The sequence below is a fragment of the Notamacropus eugenii genome, chromosome 5 (genome assembly GCF_028372415.1).
Source record: "Notamacropus eugenii isolate mMacEug1 chromosome 5, mMacEug1.pri_v2, whole genome shotgun sequence".
Lineage (NCBI taxonomy): Eukaryota > Metazoa > Chordata > Mammalia > Diprotodontia > Macropodidae > Notamacropus > Notamacropus eugenii.
In genome coordinates, this window is record NC_092876.1 from 81,006,632 (window position 1) to 81,022,701 (window position 16,070).

The window sequence follows — 16,070 nt, forward strand, 5'->3', positions numbered from 1 at the left end:
TAAATTCAATCAACCATTTCTGCCCTTAGAGTCCATACCCTGCATGAGAAAACAAAGAGAAATATTTTGTTTCAAGGAGGTCCCTTGTGGACCTAAACACATGGGCTTGTTTGGTATGTAACTTCTTCACATAATAACTCAATGACTCACTTTCCTTTTTTAAAATTTATTTATTTATTTTTAGTTTTCAACATTCACTTTTACAAAATTTTTAGTTTTAAATTTTTCTTCTCCCTCCCCTGCCTCCTCCGCAAGACAGCGTGTAGTCTGATACAGCCTATACATGTACAATTATATTAAACAGCTGACTCGCTTTCATATAACCCTTTAAGATTTGCAAGGACCTTCCTTTTTGTGGTAACAAAGACCTGAAAACAAAGTTATTATCCATAGCTTGGAGTCCATGAACATGGTGGAATGTTACTGTGCTGTAAGAGAATAATAAGCAAGATGAGTACAGAAAAGTTTGGGAAGATTTACATGAACTGATGCAGTGGGAAGTAAGCAGAATCAAGAAAACAAAAGAAAAGCAAGAAAACAAAAATGACTACAACAATGCGAATGGAGAGAACAACCAGAAAATGGTCAAAATCAGATGCTAGTAAATTGTAAGACATAAGATTGATGCCAAAGAAGAAATAGGAAAAGACAGCGCTCCCCAGGACTTTTGTCTTTTCACAGCATCCTCGTTAAGTTCCTCTTAGGGGTTGCCCTCTACTAGGCTCCAAAAGTTGGTGCCTTCTAGCCTTCTTGCCTTTCCTCAGTCCATCTGGTTTGTCTTTGGTGTTTCATCTCCTCACAATGATGCTCTTGTGCTCATTGCTGTTCTGGGAATGCTGATGGTCATGCCAGTGGGAAGTCTGGATGTGCTGACCTTTTGAAGTTCACAAGCTGAAAGGGAAGAAAAAGAGAGAGACAGAGAGAAGAAGAAGAGGAATAGATAGCTGTAGAGAGAGAACCCTCTCTTTTCCTCCCTTACCAAAAGGCAAAGGACTCAGAATTCTTTCACCAATGGATTCAATCACTCAACTGACTATTCATCTTGTATATAGCCTGTTTGCACACACTTGTTTGCATGCTGTCTCCATCATTAGACTGTGAGTTCCTTGAGGGCAGGGACTACCTTTTGCTTTTCCTAGTACATAGTAGGTGCTCAATAAATATTGACTGATTGGCTCTTTGTTTTTATGCTTTGCCCAATAGGACATGATAGATTCTTTTCAATTGTAATAGTTTTCCTGGGCTCCCATCCTGGCTCTGCTTTCTTAATATCTATATGACCTTTGCTCTTGTTCAGTCATTTCAGTTATGTCTGACTCTTCATGACCCCATTTGGGGTTTTCATGGCAAAGATACTGGAGTGGTCTGCCATTTCCTTATCCAGCTTATTTTATAGATGGGGAAACTGAGGCAAACAAGGCTAAGGGACTTTCCCAAGGCCACACAGCTAGTAAATGTCTGAGGCCAGATTCAAACTCATGAAGGTGAGTCTTCCTGATCCTGAGCCCAGTGCTCTATCCATTGAACCCCCTAGCTTCCCCATGTGACCTGAAGTAAGTCACCTCTCTTCTCCTAAGTCTCAGTTTCCTCATCTGTAAAATGAGGGCATTGACCTAGATGACTTGTAAAGTTCTTTCTGGCTTTGAATCTATAGGACTATGGCATATACATGAGGGAGCTAATTTAGATGACCTCTGAGGTTTTTTCTAGTTCTAAATGCTAGCAGCCAATAATGTACCAGTCACTAAGACTCCTGTCCATTTTGGTCACTTTAGTCACCAGTTTGTCAGGACAAAAGGGCTTTTGTCTAATCAGAACTTCAGCCTTTAGTACTCCCTGAAATATTTCCCAATCTGCTGCCCCTCCCCTGTTCTTCTTTCATTTCTATTGAATAATATTCTACCGGGGGATGCACAGGGGCTGGACCTGGGCCTGGTTTACCCTCCACTACACCCCAACTCATGCCCAAGAACTTGCTTCCACTGTGACCTTTGCAGTAGCCCCATCACAGAGAGGGACATCCTGTCCAGGCAAATAGCCAGGAAGAGGGTGACAGAGACTAAAGAGTGGAAGGAAAGAAGCAGTCAAGAGACTTATGGGGCATTGGAGGGAGGGGGGAGGCAGAGCCTCCTCTGTGGGGTAAAGAGGGAGAAGTCATGTAGACTCTTGAGAGTAAAGTCAGACAATGCAATGGCAGTTTAGGAGATTCAGAGCTCTACTCCATTGATAGTTATGCAAGAGAGGAAAGGAGGCAGGATGGAAACCTGTGATCTGTGGGATTCCAAGCCCTGAGGAAGAATATTCAGAAATCGTCTAAGTCTTCCACGCACATATCAGAGATCTTCCCAGCTGGCAATCACCACGATTGATGAAGCAAAAAAATGAGACAAATCAGGGCAGCTAAGTGGAGCAGTGAATGGAGCACCGGCCCTGGAGTCAAGACCTGAGCTCAAATCCAGCCTCAAACACTTGAACCTTACCAGCTGTGTGACCTTGGGCAAGTCAGTTAACCTGGATTGCCTTACTGCACCCCAAACAAATGAGGCAACTCAGAAAGTTGCTACTAATTCACCAATCAGAACAGCGGTCCATTTCACTACCTTGTCCATAAGGATTTTGTAAGAAGTCATGTCACATACTTCACTCCAATCACATACCCTATGTCTAGCAATATGCTGAAAGTAGTTCTAATTGGTTCAGAGAGCCAGTTCAATTTTCAGTTGTGAGTATGTATTTCTCAGAAATCAACAAATATCCCAAATCAGGGCTTAATTTAGTGTTTTGTTGATTGTTTAGACCAAGAGTGGGGAAACTTCTGGGTCCTTGAGTGAGTCCAAGTTTTACAGAACAAATCCATTTATTAAGGGAATTTGTTCTGTGAAGTTTGGATTCAAAGGGCCACATGTGGCCTTGAGGCCACAGGTTCCCCATCCCTGGTCGAGACTAAGAAAGTAGTGAAGAAATTGTTAATAATGAAGAGTAACCTCAAAGTGAGGCATATATACATTGTTTTTCCAGAAAGTCAGTTAAACTGTTAAACGTTTAACAGTACATCCCTGTGTATATATTCATACTGTTTCCCTAATCTACTTACCTGGGATTCAGACTGTGGGGAGGAGCAGCTAGGTGGTGCAGTGGATAGAGCACCAGTGCAGGAGTCAGGAGGACCTGAGTTCAAATCTCACCTCAGACATTTGACACTCACTAGCTGTGTGACCTTGGGCAAGTCACTTAACCCCAACTGCCTCATCCTGGGTCATCTCCAGTCATCCTGATGAATATCTGGTCACTGGATTCAGATGGCTCTGGAAGAGAAGTGAGGCTGGTGACCTGCACAGCCCTTCCTCATTCAAAACAAAGTCAAGTGCAAGTCATGTCATCATTTCTCTGATGGCATGGTCTTCGGCAATGAAGAAAGATACACACACACTCTGGTTTTACAGATGAGGAAACTAAGGTCCAGGGAGGTGAAGGGACTTGACTAGCAAATGGCTGAGCCAGGGTTTAAATCCAGGCCCCTGACTCTAAATCCAGAATTCTTTCTACTGCCATGAAAGAAATGTTATAATGTAGAGAATCCACGTTGGCTCCCACAATCACCACATTCTTTTCTAAATGCTCACAGATTATGTCTTCTTATCCTTTTGAGTTTAAAGACAAGACTAGATTCACAAATGCCAGAAAGTGGATTAAGGAGGCTATCCAACATAGCAGGTAGAAATTGGGGACCCAGGTGTCCACAAACATTTTCAACAGGAAAAGATTATAGCCTTCTAGGCAGCATCCACTCAGAGTCCTGCCCCCACTCCCATGTCAATGATGAAAGGCTTGACCTTATCTTCCCAGCTTAGCACTAGAATGAAAGGGCCATGCATGGAAAGAAAGAGTGGAAGGAAAGAAGCAGTCATCTGCTACTCCCCATCTCCTGAAGTCACATGAAGCCCCAGGAGACAAGCTTGACCTGTAGGGAGGCCATGACCTTTATGTTATATATTTGTGGGCACATGTGTGTCTATTCATGCCTGTATGTCTACACACACATTGTATATTTACATATATGGGTATGTTTCTCATTATCTCTTCTGTGTGAGCATGTCTTGTGTGTCAATGTGTTCTTGCATGCATGATCACATGTGCAGGTCCCTGTGTGTCTGCATGTAGTCATGTTTGGATTGCTTGTGCATGTATGTGTGTGCATGTGGGGGGAGGGAAGGTTGGGAGTGGGCGTTGCCTCCTTGTTTCCCTGGGTTGGCAGTTTTGAGGCTCAGTACCATTGGGAGTTGGGGACTCTGCAGCGCCTGGTGTTACTTATAGCAGTTTTGCCTGCAGCGGTCATAGCGTTGGAAATCCAGCTCCATGAGGCTGCCAAGAGACCCCTGAGCCGGCAGACAAGGAGGACGCATGGGCCATTTTGCAATTCCTGCTCATTAGACATGTTTGGGGCCGTACGCGTGTGCTGTGAGGATAAATAAGTATAAATATTATATTTGCCTCCAGGTGATCTTTAAAAATGTATTTCTCTTCCTCCACCTGCCCCCCCCATACCCCAATTGTCAGCACCTCCTGAAAGTGCCTGCTTCAACAAGATGGCATCTTAGGGGCTCCTTAGGGGCCCTTGAGGAGAAAACCCCCCCTCTCAGCATTCAGGGGCAACTGTAGGGTGGGAAGCACCCATGACAGCTTGTAGCAGCCAGAGGGGTCAAGGTCTATGCCAGCTGCCTCCAGGGAGGCCTTCCAGGGCAGCAGAGAAAAGCTCTGGCATGATGATGTTAGGGGGAGGGGCACCTGCCTCATCCACAACAAAGTCTGACTGTCTCCATATTTTGGTGATGATTTGGGACAGTCAAGGGAGGAGCCCATCATAGAGTCAACAGTCGTGAGGCAGTGTATTATAATGGATGGAGATCTGGACTTGGAATCAGAAAGACTGGAGTTCGAATTCTGCCTTTGATATTTCCTAACTATGTGACCCTAGGCGCAGCCTCAGTTTCCTCATTTGTAAAATGGGGATTATAATAATGCTTCCTCCCGGGGTTGTGATAATCAAATAAGAATAACATTCATAGAACTCTTTGTAAACTTTATAACACATGTAAATACAATACATATAATGTTAGCGATTGTCATTGCAGTCTAGTTTCTGTCCCTTCCTAGCTGCATGGCCTTGAGTAAGTCACTTAATCTTACCCACCCTCACTTTTCTCATCTACAAAATAGGAGTCATAGTAGTGCCTCAAATGGGTCATTTAGAGGCTCAAAGGAAATATGTGTGAAATGGTTTGTGAGACTGAAAGTGTTATATAAATATCAACTCTTATTATTGACCAACAGAACATCAAGGCTGGAAAGTCTCAAGGATCATGTAATACAGCCCACCCTATCCCCATTTTACAGAGGGAAGAACTTAGAACCAGAAGGGAGATGTCCAAGGTCACACAGAGTATTAATAGCAGAGCTGTAACTCAAACCCAAATGGGATTCCTGATCCCAGTGCAGGCTTTCTACTACCCATTACAGCCTCTTTCACAAATCCTCGCCTTGCAGTAGGCCTCAGCCTGGAGTGGGGTACCAGCTCGGCAGCCCTGTAGATGGTGACTTAATGAAGTTTATATATGTCTCCCACTTTGACCTCTGTAGGCTTTAACACTGGAAGATGGCAGTTATGGCACCCTCAACCAGTGTCTCAAAGAAGTCTGTTAAGCTCCCACCTTAGAGAGGGAAGCAAGGCACCAAAAGAGTTAGGAGCCCCTGTTCTAAATCCTCTTAACTTCTGCCCCTCATAATCATCCCTTTCCCAGAAGACCTCCATTCTTCAGTGATCTTGGGACACCTTCCATCTCACCTTCAACCACCTTCCATACCCCCTCCCATCTCATCTTGTCCACAAATTTCATCCCTTCTTTTTCTCCAGACCCTCTCCCTTCCCTGCCATTTTCTGCTCACCTCCCTTCCCACCATCCCTTCTCCCAGGCCCTCTCCCCAATTCCCTGGGATCCTATGGATTAGAAGAAGACCTAGGAGGGGGGAGGTTCTTAGAATTGTGCACAAAGAACCTGAGTTCTCTTCTCAGTTCACCAGAAATTCTATCTCACTTCTGCTGGCCCTGAGTTTCTGCCTCTCTTTCTTCTCATCTGAAGCTAATAGAAGGAATATTAGATTTAGGGTCAGAGGATCTGGGTTCAAGTCCTTGTTCTGCCACTTTTCACAACTGCATGAACTTGAGTAAATCATTTAACCTCGGTGTATGTCCTCAGTTTCCTCCTCTGTAAAATGAGAAGACGTCACCAAATCACACTTGGAATCTGCTATCCCTAAAGCAAAATTCTGTTATGAAAACTCCAAATGAAGTCTTTTCTTTAAAAGCTTTCCATGAGACACCAATTCAGCCAAGTGGGGAAAAACCAAGGAGAAGTAAATCATTATTATAATCCATTTACCATCATGGCCATTGCCGCTTGAGACCCTAACCATGTAAGTCCTCCCTCCCAGAGCCACTTTGGAGCAGAGCAATCCCCTGGGTTTCCCAGTCCCACGCTCCCCTTTGTACCTCCACAACTAGATCTTGCAGACCGATTTAAATGTGTGAGTTTCAGCCTGGGTCTCATTATCCTTTTCTGCTGTGGCAGACAGCTAGAACGTCGTCCCTGTTCATTAACAGTGACAATTGGGTTACATGCGAGAGATGCGTGGCCTCCCTTCCCAGAGAAACCTCAGGAGAAGGAATGGGGGAGAAGGGGCTTTAAACCCCCAAACTGTATAGATCCTCAATGATCTTTGTCAAAGGAATGAGATAGATCCCTCATCATCACTGTTGGTGGGGGAAAGGATATGCATTGAGCTGCATTATGCTAGGAGTCCGTATGCAAACTCAGGGGCTGCATCTATAAATAAGATATCATAGTTAAAGCAATATCGATTATTAGGAGTTACTGTTATATTTAAAGCCATAAAACTGAAACCAAAAAAAAAAATATTACAGTTAAAGGGCTCTAAATCTCTCCAGTGAACTCCAGCAGCTTGGGCAGAGACATCAGGGTGGTGAGACCCCGCTCCACCTCCCTGTAAATGCTTTATACAACCTTAATGCTGGAAGGGTCCTTGGAGATGATGCAGTCCAACCCCCTTTGATCCTTATTTTCTGGAAGAGGAAAGTAAGTTCCAGAGGGAGGGAAGGACTTGCTGAGGTTCTACAAAGAGCCAGAGGCCGAATCAAGACTAGAACCCAGGCCTCCAGACTCCCATAATGGGTTTTTCAATGGAGCACAACGTGTCAGGATTTTTTAAACCAGAAAGCAGGGAGGGGAAGTGTCATTGCTTTTTATTTCCTCCAGAAAAAAGACACTGGGACTTTGAAGGGAAGTGAAAATGGATTGTAAAATATGTTTTTTCTTAAGGTTCATTAAGGATCTAAAAATGTTTTGGAAGTGCCTGGATAATTTCAATTGCTCATCAGTAAGGGTTGGTATATTCAAAGGAAAACTTGATTTCTCTTCTCCCCCTCTTCTCTCCCCATTCTCCTGTTCCTAAATCCTTTCTTCTCCTCTCCCTTCCCAACCTCTCCTTCCTTCCTTTCCTATCTCCTCTATCTTCACTTGACACTTTTCCTTTCCATTGAAACTTCTAACTCCTCTTTCCCTTTTTCTTCTTCCTCTCCCCACTCCCCCAGGTCCTCTCCTGCTGATTTCCTCTTCCCTCCTTTCCCCTCCTGTTTCCTCCTTTAGATCATGTTCCCTTTCCTCTCACCTTCTCTACAAAATCCCTCCCCTCTTCCTCTCCAGACCCTGTCTCTTCCCCATCCCCCTTGTGCTCCTCTCCCTTCCTACCATCCCTTCTTCCAGGCCCTCTCCCCAATTCTCTAGAATCCTATGGATAAGAAAAGTAGTGGGAGGTTTTTCTTAGCTTTTCCCACAAAGAACTAGTTGTCTCCTTGGACGGAGTAAAGCCTCTTCTTAATTCAACTTTGCCACAAACTCTCCCTCACTTTTGCTGTCCCTGAGTGTTTTTTTCTCTCTTTTCATCTGAAAGCAACAGAAGGAATATTGAATTTAGGATAAGAGGACCTGGGTTCAAGTTCCCTCATTTTTCACCTTGTGACCTTGAGTCAATCATTTAACCTTCATGTCACCAGTTCTCTCCTCTGTAAAATGAGAAGACTGGACAAGAAGACGTCTAAGATCCCTTCCAATTCTAAATCAATGATTCACTGTTCCTGAGTCTTTCATCTCCAGATACCGAAAATGGCAGAAGCCCCTTTGACCCATGGCTAACCCTGACACTTGCAGCAGGAAGAGCTTCATCCCCTATCCTGCCCTGCCCCACCACTCTCAAGAACACTTCTGGTTCCTAGAACTTGGACCTAGTGATCTCTCAGTTACCTACAGTTCTAAAATCCTACAGTCCTCTGACACTTATAACTGTCCCTTTCCCAGGAAGTCCCTATTCCTTGGTGACCCATGAGCACCTTCTGATTACATTTAGAAACTGCTGTCTCTGAAATGAAATTACATTTTGAAACCTGAATTTTTTAAAAAACTTCTCCATAGATTTCTGTATATTCTTTGGATTGATACCTGTGTCCACACATGTCTTACAGAAAGTACATTTTTTAAAATAGTATTTTATTTTTTTCCAATTATATGTAAGGACAATTTTAACATTCATTTTTTTAATTTTTGAGTTACAAATTTTTCTCTCTCCTTCCCTCCTCACTCCCTCTATAAAATGGTAAGCAATTTGATATAGGTTATATATGTGCAACCATGTAAAACATATTTCTATATTAGTCATATTGTTAAAGAAGAAACAGACCAAAAGGAAAAAAAAACACAAAAAAATAAAGTAAAAATAGTATACTTTGATCTGCATTCAGACTCCATCAGTTCTTTCTTTGGAGGTGGATAGCATCTTTTATCATGAGTCCTTTGGAATTTTCTTGGATCATTGTATTGCTGAGAAGAGCTAAGTCATTATTCGTAATTGATCATCACACAATATTGTTGTTGCTCTGTCCAATATTCTCCTGGTTCTGCTCATTTTATTCGCATCAGTTCATGTAGGTCTTTGCAGGTCTTTTCTGAAATTTGCCTGCTCATCATTTCTTATGTTATAATAGTACATCATAGAATGTACAATGTGTGTGTGTGTTTTGCTTTGTGTGTCCTATGATCCACATGTGATATATGTCTATGTATTTGAGATTTCATTGTGTATGATATGTGTGATTAAGTGCTACATATATATTTGAGTACTGTATTTATGCAAATATATTTCTGTTTTATGAGGCACTATGCAGAATGGTTTCTGGGGATTCGCATAGAAATCAGAAGTCCTGGATTCATGCCCTTGCTATGCACATCACTGTGTGACCTTAGGAAAATCATTAGCTCTCTCTGAACCTTTGCATACTCATCTGTAACATGGTGTTAATTATCCTTTGCCTGCTTTTCTCAGAGTGTCGCTGCAAGGAAGTTGCTCTGGCATCTGTAAAGTGAAATAGAAATGTACACATGATCATATGAATGATACATGTACACACATGATATTCTCTTCCGTGGATCATATGTGTTATGTGTGTTCTATTACACATTCATGTATAGTCACAGTCTGATAAAAAGCTCTGTAACCTGAGGCTAATATGAACAGAAGAACTTGCTAAACCAATCAAGAAATGTAATCATCAGAAAATGTATGTGTTCCCATCATCAGTGAGCACTCTATAGAGTTTTGGTTTCCATTGGACATTAGCCAACTCCTCTGGCTGATGTTAGTCAGACATCACAGCTAATGTTAAACATTAATCAAATCCTCAGCCTATCATGGTATAATTGGTAGGTCTTCTAAATAACAATGGACATTACCCATATCTTCAGGTTAGCATTGGACATGAACTATCTTATATATCTTCCATAAGAGAGGAAGGAGAAACTAGAAAAAAAATTCTAATGGGAAGGAAAAATACAGGACCCTAGGCAGGGTTCTTATATGAAAAAGTCTCCAGAAATAGTCCCAGGCACATAAAAATAGAAGTCACTGAGGGGAGGGAAGAGATAACATCAGGGAAAACATGAGATTTCCAATCAGAGGATCTAAACTTAAATCCTGACTCTCCTATCCTGTGTGATCTTGGGAATGCCTCTTTTCTTTGGAACTCATTTTCTCATCTGTAAAGTGATGGGGTAGGACCTGGTTTTCCCTTACAGGTCTCAATCTTTTTATCATATTTTTTATCAGATCATATCTTTTATCATATGTGCAGTTTTATAACTGGAACCCAGTCTTCCTCAAACTCCCTTGTGAGTTCATTCTCCCATTTGTGACAAATATCCAGGAATGTCAAGATCTGAAATGCTGATTTAGAAGAACTGAAGAACATTCCCTAGTTAATGCACAAGCAGGATCAAGAGTACTTTGACTAGGCTTGGGGCTATGAAAACTGCCCACCTTTTCTTTGGCCTCTGCTGAATCTCTGCCTCTGGTCACTAAGCCTAGGAGCTGATGCTCTCAGTCACCAAGTCGCAGACTGGTAAGGTGGTGATGTGGAAAGAGTTCTGAACCTGGAGCCACATTGAAATCCTGTCTATCTTGAAATTATGCTGACTGGTTCCACTACAAATTTATGTTACATAATCTCCACTGGGTTCTTGCTATAGCAAGGCAATCTTTTTATGCTTCTTTAATTGATTCACTATCCTACTCCCCACAGCATCTCTTCCAAAACTTTTAATCCCTCCTCAAGCCTCCCATTGCTTCTCTTTACCCGTCATCCCAGCTGTAGACCTTGCTGGGGAGAAATTTAAAGCCATTCACCAATAGCTTTCATCCTCCTCTCACATCACTCAAATATCTTCTGCCACTATCTTTCCTTTGCCCCAATTTCAACCTGAGGAGCTGGCCCTTCTTGCAAAGGCAAAGCCCTCTCCATGCACAAGTGGCCTCTTTCCATCCCATCTCTTCTAGCAGATTGCTCCCCATCACCCCTACTTTCTCTCTAATCTTCAATCTCTTCCTCTCTGTTTGTTTCTCTGCTGCCTATAAATATGCCAATGTCTCCATGCATCCTTAAAAATAACCCTCACTTGATCCAACTCTCCCTGAATAGCTCTATCTCTGCTCTGTGTGGCTAAAATCCTTGAAAAAACTATCTACAATTGGCGCCTCCTCTTCTTCTATAACTCTCTTCTAAACATTTCCTACTTCATCATTCAACTGAAACTACTCTTTCCAAAGTGACTAATGATCTTTGAATCCAAAGTGACCAATGATCTTTGAATCACCAAATCTAATGGCCATTTCTTGATCCTCCTCCTCCTTGATCTTTCTAGATCCTTTGACACCATCGATCACCCTTCTGGTCCCTTCTTGATCCTCTCTCCTTTCTAGGGGTTTGTGATGTTATTTTGTCCTGATTCTCCTCATACCTATCTAACTACTTTTTCCTCAATCTACTTCACTGGATCTTCTTCCAGGTCACACTCACTCCCCCAAGAATCTGTCCTGGGCCCTATTCTCTTCTCCATCTGACATTTATAGAGGAGAGCATTAAACATAGTATTGCATCACCCTCACTGGGCTATTTTGAGACTCAAGTGCAATAATGTATATAAAACATTTGTCAATATTGTATTTAATGTTCTCCTCTATAAAGCTATAAATGTCAATTATTGTGTAGCTTTGTTGCCTAAAGCTGCTTTGGGTGGGGGTAGAATATGGCATTTTCAAGGGAATTTGGGAGTGAGCAAAATCCAGACATCGATTGACAGGGTAGAGGGAAAGGGTGTGGAATGAAATAAGCATAAAATAAATCATTGTCCCCTCCCAAGATGAGTATCAGTATGTTCCTGTATCTGCCACCATATTTTACTAAGATTCTTAAGAGTATTCAGATTCTCTGCATCTTATTCCCCCTACTATATTCAAACATGTGGACAGGAACCCCTTCTCCAAATTTTGCATCTCCTTAGTGCCTAAAGCAGGATTCTACACTTAATAAATTCTTGTTGGATGGATGGACAGGTGAATGGACAGATGGATGCCATCCCATGACCCTTCTCTTCACCCAAACATTAACAGTATATCATATAACCAGGACAGAAGAATCTCTTAGAAAGACTCCATGACTCTCTGGCCAGACAAACCTCTGGTCAAAGAACCATTAGGGATTTCCATCAATAGTCAACTCTTCCCCCACCCCAACTTCCACCCCTGCTAAGCATTTACCTATAGAAGAAAGGTAATTTATCACAATTCACACTGTCTTCACCTTGGTCTTATTTATGTGGGAGGCAGTGGAGTCTGGTGGAAAGAGTGATCTGTTGCGGGGAAGGAAGACCCAGGTTTGAATCCATCCTCTGGCAATTATTAGCAATGTAACATGACTTCCCAGAGCTTCGGTTTTCTTATCTATAAAATGGGGATAATAATATCTGTAGTGTGTGCCTCCTGGTCCTAAATGTGTGAGGCTTAAATGAGATCATGGATATAAATGCCTGCTATTATTAATTTATTCAACAGATGTTTTTAAAGTGCCTGCTTCCCAGTTCAGTGAGCTGGGCAAGGAGCAAGGGAAAATAAAGTTACAATAAAGCACAATCCAATTCCAGATAAACTATGAGACTCAGATCTAGTCCCTTCTTCAACATAAAGCCTTTTCCGATTGCCCTAGTTGTCGAATCTCCCTCACCCCAGAATTCCTTTTTATAATAGCTTGCATTTACTAATCTGCAACCATGTGGAGTTCAGGAATTGTTTCATTTTACTCTTTGTACTTTCAGCACCTAGCCCAGTGGGTGGAACATAGTAGGTAGTTAATAAATGCCTGTCAATGGAATTACAATCCATTGTCAGACTGGTCAGGTTGCTGAGGGAGGCCTAGCAAAGGAACTTCTGGAACCTGCCCAGAGTACAACCCAGAGGCAGAGTGCCGAGGGAAACTGCTGGGAGACCCAACAGCAGGAGAGAGAGTCCCAAGGCTGCCAAGGCTCTGGCTCCGTGAAGACCCGAGGGAGGAGAAGCTGGCCCCCTCCCCTTGACTTCCCAGGTTGGGATGCGGATGGGTTAGAGGGAGAGGAAAGAGCCTTGCTGGGCATGACACAGGCTTCTGCCAATATACTGCTGTTTTTCCCCATTTTTTGTACTTGAGCCTGGAAGCTGTCAGGAGGCACATGTTTTTAGAAGAAGACAAATACTACAAACTCCTGTCAGCAGAAGGTTGGATTCCCTTCCCTCCCTCTGTCCCCTTGTCCAGGCCTTCCAAGTGGTACTCACCCCCCCACAGAGGCAGCAGATTCCAAGTGACCAACCATCTACAGCCCCACCTGTCAAATAGATGCTAGACCTCCAGGAACCTGGCCCCTCATTCATTAGAGAGCAAAGACTTCCACTACCCACAATGAGACAAAAACAGAAGAGAGCTCTAACAGCTCAGGCACCATGCCTCAGGTCTACATCCAACAAGATGCAGCATAAACATAGAACCGTCTCCCAAGATCCCCTTGCCAAAATCAGGTGGTCTCCACGTCTAAAATCAAAGATTGAAATAGCAGAGGTGTCAAACTCACTGGCCACAATCTCCTGAGTGTGGCTTAAACCAGACCGCAATGTATTTGAAAAATAACAAAATAAATGAAAATACAATTCAACATAAATAATATTAATTCATGCTTTTTTAAGTCAACATGCTGCCCACAGAAATCTGTTTCTATTTGAGTTTGATACCACTGGACTAGGTGATCTCAGAGGGCCCTTCCAGCTCCAGGGCACCATTCTGGGAAGGCACAAGCAGCCAGTTCTATAAAAAAATGAACTTCCTTCCTTTCTTCTCTCCTTCCTTCTTTCCTTCCTTTCTTCTCTCCTTCCTTCTTTCCTTCCTTCCTTTCTTCTTTCCCTCCTTCCTTCTTTCTTTCCTTCTTTCTCTCCTTCTTTCCTTTCTTCCTTCTCTCTTTCCTTCTTTCCCTCCTTCCTTCTTTCTTTCCTTCTTTCTCTCCTTCTTTCCTTCCTTCTTTCTCTCCTTCCTTCCTTCTCTCCCTCCCTTTATTCCTTCTCTCCTCCTCTCCCTTCCTTCTTTTCTTTATTCCACAAGTACTTACAAGGCATCTGTTTCTACAGAGCATAATACTAAAGCCTGAGGAGATACAACATTGAGAAAAGCCTTGATGTCTTTCCCCATGGAATGTATAGTTTAATAGGCACAGACACAGATAACTACAATGTATAATACCACAAGAGAAATGCATTATGGATGTGGAAACAAATTGCTGTCTGAGATCCAAGTGAAGGGTTTGTTTTCAAAAATGGAGTGAGGAGCATGGTAAATAAGGAAAGCTTCCTGAAAGAGGTGGTATTTAAGATGCACGTTAGAGATATTCCCAGGTAAAGTTGAGCAAGGAGGACATTCTAGGCATAAGGAACAACACAGGAATAGCAGACGTAGGAAAGTACATGACATTTTTCAGGAAAATAAAAATGTCTTTGGGTTTTCCTGGGCAGGCTTCTCCCAGCCAGGGTGCACTAGCTACTCTAAGAAGAGGAGAGTGGCCAGGGATAGAAGGGGATAAGACGCTGGGTTTTTTTTATCAGTGTCATCTGAAAACACTCTCCTTGTGACGTTTCCCCCTGTGCCTGGTGCTGGGTTTGGATATATTTCTGTGAGAAAACCACTGCATGTCTCTGTCGAAAAATTTCTCTGTTTTGTGCAAATGTGCTGGGAATTGTAGGATCTGGAAGAGGAAAAAAGGACAGCTTCTTTTAGAAGCATATTTGGAAGGAACTGGGAGCCTGCTGGGGTAGTTAAAAGATAATCTTTACTGTTCTATGCAAATGAACTTTTACACAACGTAGAGCTTCAAAGATATCAAGATAGGCCTGCCAGAAGCTACTGCTTTGCCTCTGCCCACACACCCTCCTCCCTAGTCGGGGTGATCTCAATTACCAGTTCAGCCTGAACTGGCTGCACTGGGCCTTCCCATGACAAATGTCAAAATCCCTCCCCAAGTCTGGAATTTGATGGTTCTTGTCCCAATTTTTAAAAAGGGAAAAATACATTCCTCAGTCTCTAGACTAGCAAGCATAGTATTTCTCAACAGCCAAATTTAAGCATGGATTATTAAAGGGTTGGTTTGTGAGCCCTTAAACCACAATCATAAGGAGCCAGCATGGGCTGTATAAACTATCTTAGGTCTGCACCCCCATTTTTGATAGTTACGAGCAGTATTCTTCACTCAATAGGCACTTAATAAATCTTTGTTGTGTTGTATTGCACAAAGTTTTTGGAGGCAGAAAGACCTGAGTTCAAATCTCACTTCTGACATTTGCTAGCTGTGTGATACTGTCATTTCTGTTCAGTCATTTCAGTCTTGTCTGATTCTTCATGACCTATTTTAGGGTTCTCTAGGCAGATATACTGGAATGCTTTGCCATTCCTTCTCTAGCTCATTTTACAGATGAGGAAACTGAGGCAAACTGGGTTAAGTGACTTGCTCAGAGTCACACAGCTAGTTAGTGTGATTTGAACTCAGGTCTTCCTGACTCCAGGCCTGGCACTCTATCTACTGTGCCACCCAGCTGCAGAGGTAGCTAAATGGCACAGCAAGCACTGGACTTAGGAACCAGGAAAACCAAGATTTGAATCCTGCCTCAGACTCTTAGTAGTTATGTGACCTTGGATAACTCTTTTCATCTCTTATTAAAGCCTTAGTTTCCTCATCTGTATAATGGGGAAAATAAGAGCACTTACCTCACCAGGTTGGTATGAGGATCAACTTGAAAAACATAAGATATGTAAAGTGCTTTGAAAACCTTAATGTGCTAAATAGATAAGTGCTAGTTGGTATTATTAATATTATGTTGATTATTTATTATTACTTCTAGTGTTATTTGTATTGTATGTTATATGTTATATTTATATTATTATTGTTATGGGTAAGAAATGTAATCTCTATATACCTCAAACGATTCCCTAGAACTCATCTACCAAGTCACAGACAGGTTGCAATTTGTATGAGAAGGGAATCCTCATATAGGGAGTTCCCCATGCAGACAAAAATCACAGATCTTTCAAATATTTGCACATTATT

General features: G+C 42.4%; 1 long non-coding RNA gene across 1 annotated transcript in view; it reads right to left on the minus strand.

The window, feature by feature from the left end:
* Nucleotides 1-8,632: 8,632 nt before the first annotated feature.
* Nucleotides 8,633-16,070, minus strand: part of LOC140504693 (uncharacterized) — a 60,401-nt gene continuing 52,963 nt past the window's right edge. The window contains exon 4 of the long non-coding RNA XR_011967200.1: nt 8,633-9,480. This is a non-coding gene — a long non-coding RNA (uncharacterized lncRNA). The remainder of the gene's footprint in view (nt 9,481-16,070) is intronic.